This window comes from Orycteropus afer, unplaced genomic scaffold, assembly GCF_000298275.1.
Source record: "Orycteropus afer afer isolate SDZICR_OR568_19922 unplaced genomic scaffold, OryAfe1.0 scaffold00100, whole genome shotgun sequence".
Classification (NCBI taxonomy): Eukaryota; Metazoa; Chordata; class Mammalia; order Tubulidentata; family Orycteropodidae; genus Orycteropus; species Orycteropus afer.
Genome location: NW_006921687.1, coordinates 6,116,205 through 6,122,920, shown reverse-complemented (window position 1 = coordinate 6,122,920; position 6,716 = coordinate 6,116,205).

Here is a 6,716-nt window from a genome sequence, read left to right as displayed (position 1 = left end):
GAGTATATATTTTTTTCTTCTAGCTCCATCCCTAGGAGCTCTGGTGGCATAGTGCCTAAAGCATTTGACTTCTAACCAGAAGGCTGGCAGTTCAAACCCTCAGAAATCCAAGGAGGGGGTCACTATGACTTGAATCAACTTGACAGCAGTGAGGTTTTTTGTTTGTTTGTTTGTTTCTTTTCTTTTTTTGTTTAGATGTGTACATATTTAAAATTGTATCTCTTTAATGAATTTACTCTTATCATTATGAAGTATCTCTGTGATAATATTTCTTGTCCTAGTCTACTTGTCTGATAAAGCATATATATTCCAGCTTTATTATGACTAGTGTTTGCATGTGTACATTTTTTCATGCTTTTATTTTTAAAACTGAATCATTATATTTAAAAGTTTACATCATATAAAGAACATTGAATAGCATATATAAGCATCATAACTCAATTATAGCCAATGACAGACATGCAATAAAATTTTATTTTTTATTAATTTTAAGAGCTTCTTTTATATTCCAACGTTACGTGTACATTTAGTTTCATTCCCTATTTACCATATCCAGCCTTGACCCAGTTTCCTCCCCTCCCTACCTGTAACCCTCCCCCTGTGCCCCTCATATTTATGCACTCCTGTTTGTCCTGTACTTCCTCAATTTGAATGTTGGTCCTCTGGTGCCCTGTGGTCTATCGCTCTAAGGGATGTATTACCGTAGAGTATGTGGGTGCGTCACCCTGGGTTGAGTGGTCTGCATGTACATCTTGTTAACTATCAGGCTGAGAGCCAGCCCCTGGGGGTGAGTTTTATTCCAGGCACAGAATGTATTCCAGGGCCATAGTATTGGGGGTCTCCCCAGATTTCATCTGACCAGTAATTCTGGTCATTATTGAGTTTTTGGATTTTGTTCCCCTTTTTCCCTCCCACTCTATCCAGGATCTCCAGATTTGATCGTTTCCTGAGTGGTTGGTATTGGTAGCTGGGCACCACCTAATTCTTCTGGTCTCAAGGGCCATCGTGTCCTATGGCTGATTGCTACCAGATGCCCTTTTTTGTTTGTTTGTTTGTTTGTGTTCTTCTTCGCTTCTGTTGCTAGGAGACTGTTAGCTGCATCTTAGATGGTCGCTTGAAAGCTTTTAAGACCCCAGTAGCTACTCACCAAAGTAGAATGCAGAACAAGGCTTTTATGTATTTTGTTGTGCCAGTTGAGTCTGATGTCCCCCAGTACTGTGGTCCTGAGATGGTAGATCTTTTGGATTTCTCTCCCATAGTATTTGGTTGTCTGTGAGGGATTACTCTGTGTCTGTCTTCTATTGTTTCTGTAAGGACTGCAGGTATTTTGTATCCCTGGTGTCTGTGGAAGATTAGACTCAGCTTAATCTATCCTTGGTCTAGAGTATATTTCTGTTCACTAACTCCCATCTGATCATCTCAGGTGTTGATGTGTTTATCTGTATAGTCTAGTGTTTGGTGTTAATGGCAATGCATTATTGTGGAAACATCAGTTGGTATTAGCATCTGTTGTCTATCTCTTGTGTACACAATTCAGTGTCCTCCCACTTCCTAATGTTATCTTGGTGGTCATAGATCCTTCTCATATATCCCTTCCCCTACCCATGTCAGCATATAGGCCCCAACTAGCCCAAAATTAATCCTTCCCTTTCCCTCCCCATCCTGGTAACCTACTAAGTGAGTTCCCTTTCCCAAGCAAATCCTTCTCTGTCTTTTTACAGTAATGGACTCATACAGTACTTGTCTTTCTGCGATTGACTTATTTTACTCAGCATAATGTCCTCCAGGTTCCTCCACATTGTGAGATGATTCGCATATCCCTTATTGTTCTTTTATGTAGAATAGTAATCCATTGTGTGCATATACCATAATTTGGTTATCCACTCATCCATTGATGGACATTTAGGTTGTTTCCATCTCTTTGCTATAGTGAATTGTGCTGCAGTGAACATAGGTGTACATATGTCTGTTCGTGCACTATCTCTCACCTCTTTAGGATATATTCCTAGTAATGGAATTCCTGGGCCAAATGGTACTTCTATTTTCAGTTTTTTAAGGAAATGCCATACTGCTTGCCACAATGGTTGTACCATTTTACAATCCCACCAGCAGTGCACAAGAGTTCCAATCTCTCCGCAGCCTCACCAGCATTTCTTATTTTCTGACCTGTTGAACTTTGCTATTATTGCTGGGGTGAGATGATATCCCATTGTTGTTTTGATTTGCATCTCATTAATGATTAATGATCGCGAGCAATTTCTCATGTGTTTGTTGGCTGCCAGTGTTATCTTTGGTGATGTGTCTGTTCAAGTCTTTTGCCCATTTGTGAGTTGGGTTGTTTGTCTTTTTGGTGTTGAGGTGTTGAAGTTTTCTATAGATTTTGGAGATAAATCCTTTGTCAGATATGTCATATTGTTGTTATGTGCTGTTGAGCAGCCTGACTCATAGCGACCCTTTCTTGGGTTTCTGAGGCAGTATCGCTATAGAAGTAGATTGCCCAACCTTCCTTCCAAGGAGTGGCTGGTGGGTTTGAATTGCCAGCCTTCTGGTTAGCAGTCAAGTGCCTTAAGCACTATGCTACCAGAGCTCCTCAGATATGTCATAGGCAAATATTTTCTCCCATTCTGTAGGTTCTCTTTTTACCCTTTTGACAAAGTCTTTCGATATGCATAAGAATTTAATTTTTAAAAGGTCCCAGTCATCTAGCTTCTCTTCTATCTTCTGCAAATTATGGGTTATGCTTGATAGTCTATTTATGCCATGAATTAGAGTTCCCAGATTTGCCCCTATTTTATCTTTGATGAATGTTACAGTTTTGGGTTTTACATTGAAGTCTTTGATCCAGCTTCAGTTTGTTTTTGTGTATGGGGTGAGGTATGAGTCTTGTTTCATTTTTCTACAGGTGGGTATCCAGTTTTGTCAGCACCATTTGTTAAAGAGGCTGTGTCTTCCCCATTTAATGGGTTTTGGACCTTTGTCAAAGATCAGTTGTCCATAGATGGATGGGTCTATATCTGGACTTTCAGTTCTGTTCCATTGGTCTATCTGTCTGTTGTTGTACCAATACCATGCTGTTTTGACTACTGTGGCTGTATAGTAGTTCTTAAGATCTGGGAGTGTGGGACCTCCCACTTTGTTTTTCTTCTTAAGAAGTGCTCTGCTTATCCAAGGTCTCTTTCCTTTCCATATGGAATTAGTAATTAGTTTTTCCATGTCCTTAAAAAATTTTGTTGAAATCTGGGTCGGGATTGAGTTAAATGTATAGATTGCTTTAGGTAGTGTTGACATTTTCACAATATTCAGTCTACCTATCCACGAACAAGGTAGGTTCTTTCATTTATATAGTGCCCTTGTCTCTTGTAGCAGTGCTTTATAGTTTTCTTTGTATAGGTCTTTTGTGTCTCTGATGAGGTTTATTCCTAGATATTTTATCTTTTTAGTAGTGATAATAAATGGTACTGTTTCCCTTATTTCTTTATCAGAGGACTCTTTGTTGGTGTAGAGGAATCCAACTGATTTTTGTATGTTGCCCTTGTATCCTGCCACTTTGCTGAACCTTTTATTCCCTGCAATAAAATCTTGCTGGAATTCTGGACTTGATCCAAGCACTCTTGCCCACTTGGACCATCAACTACTGCTGCCATTTTGTAGACTTTAGAAAAGAGACTGTCAGAGAATTAAAATACAATTGAGAAGAGTTGCTAAGGGAGAAAACAAAATCCTGAGTATACTGTTTGAGCCCATGATTAAGATGCACTGAAAGCTAGTCCTAATCTTAAATTTTCTGGTTTCATAAACCAATAAGTATCTCCCCCCACTTAATTTCCTATTCATTATACTCAGGACTGTCATTTTGAGTGATGACCAAGGAGGACAGAAATGATTCATAATCTAATTAGCCCCTAAACCAAAAAACAAATCCACTGCCATTGAGTCAATTCTGATTCATAGTGACCCTTTAGGACAGAGGGGAACTGCCTCATAAGATTTCTAAGGCTGTAAATCTTTACAGAAGCATACTGCCTCATCTTTCTCCCATGGAACAATTAGTGGGTTTGAACCACTGACCTTTAGGTTAGCAGCTGAATGCTTTAATCACTACACCACCAGAGCTCCTAATTCACTTCCAGGAAAAGTTATTTCAGCACCAGTAAAAGTTGAAAGCCAATTCTGGCTGTTGGATAGAATTGTTGAGGACTCTAAGTTAAATTGATGAGAAACTATTATGATTATTCAGACAACAACCCAGTCCTGCTGTAAAGTGGATAGGATTAGACATTTCCCAGGATATTTAGCCAATGTTAGAAAAAGCAACAGAATCTGTTATGCAAGATAACTTGGATTTCTCTTGGTAGAACCTGCAGTACCTATGGTTGATGGAAACCCTAATCCCTATACAACTGAATAGGGGACAATACCTCATTAGTTATAAAAATAACTAATATAATATTGTTGTTAGGTGTTGTTGACTCAGTTCCAGCAAATAGCACCTCTATGTATAATAGAATGAAATGCTGGCAGTCCCTGCACTATTCTCATAATCATTGCTGTTTCAGCCCGTTGTTGCAGCCACTGTGTCAATCTATCTCACTGAAGGTCTTCCTCTTTTTCACTACTCTCTACTTTACCATGCGTGATGTCTTTCTCCAGGTAGTGATTCCTCCTCATAACATGTCCAAAATACATGAAATGATTTCTTGCCACCCTTGTTTCTAAGGAGCATTCTAGCTGTACTTCTTCCAAGATGTATTTGTTTGTTCTTCTGGAAGTCCATAGTATAGTAAATATTCTTTGCCTACATCATAATTCAAAGGCATAAATTCTTCAGTCTCCCTTATTTGTAATTGTAGTAGTAACAATTGGTAACATTTATTGAGGCATCACTTCTGCTCCAGATACTGTACTAAGCAAATTCCATGAATTATCTTATTTAATATACACAAAATCTTACAATATTATCTTTAAGAAACTGATACTTAGCTCAGTTAAGTTAATTGTCCTGCTATAATGAAAAGATAAGTCACAGACTGGGAAAAAATATTTGCAAAACACATATCTGATATAGGTCTTGTATCCAAGAAATAATAAAAAAAAATTCTTAACTATTAACAATAAGAAAACAAACAACCTGTTTACAAAAGGGCACAAATTTTGAGCAGGTATCTCACCAAAGAAGATATACAGATGAAAATAACCGTATGAAAAAATGCTCAACATTAGATGTCACTGAATAATTACAAATTAAAATGAAATAAGATACTCCTATTAGGAATGACTAGGAGTTCTGGTAGCTTAGTGCCTAAGGCACCTCACTGCTAACCAGAAGGCTGGCGGTTCAAACCCAACAGCCACTCCTCAGAAGGAAGATGGAGCAATCTACTTCCATAGTGATACTGCCTCGGAAACCCAAGGAGGGGTTGCTATGAGTTGGGTCTGACTCGACAGCACATGACCATAACAACATTTTTTAAAAAAAAAACCAAAACATTAGAATGACTAAATCCAAAACACTGACAACACCAAATGCTGGTGAGAATGTAGAGCAACAGCAACTCTTTTATTGCTGGTGAGAATGCAAAATGGTACAGCTACTTTTGAAGAGAATTAGTACTTTCTTACAGAGCTCCGTATAGTCTTTGTGTGTGTGTGTGTGTGCTTTGGGTGCAAATTTACAGAGCAGAATTTGTTTTACATTCAACAGTTTGTGTACATTTAGTTTCACTCTCCAAATACCATCCCCAACCCCAACCCACTCTCCTCCTCTCACTTCTCTGTGACACTACCCCCCATCCCTGTACCTTTCTTAGGTATGTACTCCTGCCTGTCCAGCTCTCCTACCATGTGAATGCTGCCCCTCTGATGCCCCATGGGCGATTGCCCCAAGGGGTATATCTCCGTAGAGTAGGTGGGTGCATCACCCTGGGTTGGGTGTTCTGCATGTAAGTCTTACTACTTTTGGGCTGCGAGCTAGCCCTTGGGAGTGAGTTTTATCCCAGACCCCAAGTATATCACAAGGCCATAGTCTTGGGGGTCCCACCAGACTCCATCTGACCAGTAATTCTGGTCGTTATTGTGTTTTTTAATTCGGTTCCATGTTTTTCCTCCCCTTCTATACAGGATCTCCAGTTTTGATCCCTTTCTGAGTGGTTGGCATTGGTAGCCAGGCACCATCTAGTTCCTCTGGTCTCAAGGTCCCTCATGTCCTAGGGCTGATCCAAATGCCCTTCTTTGCTTCAGATGAGAGGAGAACATTAGCTGCCTCTTAGATGGCCACTCAAAAGCTTTTAAGACGAACTCACTATAGGCTTACTATGTAATCTAGTGATCATATTCCTAGATATTTACACCAAAAAAAAAACAAATCAAACTCACTGCTGTGGAGTCATATCTGACTCATAGCAGCCCCTCCTTGGGTTTCCGAGGCTGTAAGTAGATTGCCCAACCTTCCTTCCAAGGAGTGGCTAGTGAGTTTGAACCACCAGCCTTCTGGTTAGCAGTCAAATGCCTTAGGCACTACGCCACCAGTTGTTGTTGTTAGGTGCTGTTGAATCGTTTCCGACTCATAGCGACCCCATGCACAGCAGAACGAAACACTGCCCGATCTCGCGTCAGCTCCACGATCCCTGCTATACTTGAGCCCATCGTCGCGGCCACTGTGTCAATCCATCTCATTGAAGGCCTCCCCCTCTTCTGTTGACCCTCCACCCTACCAAGCA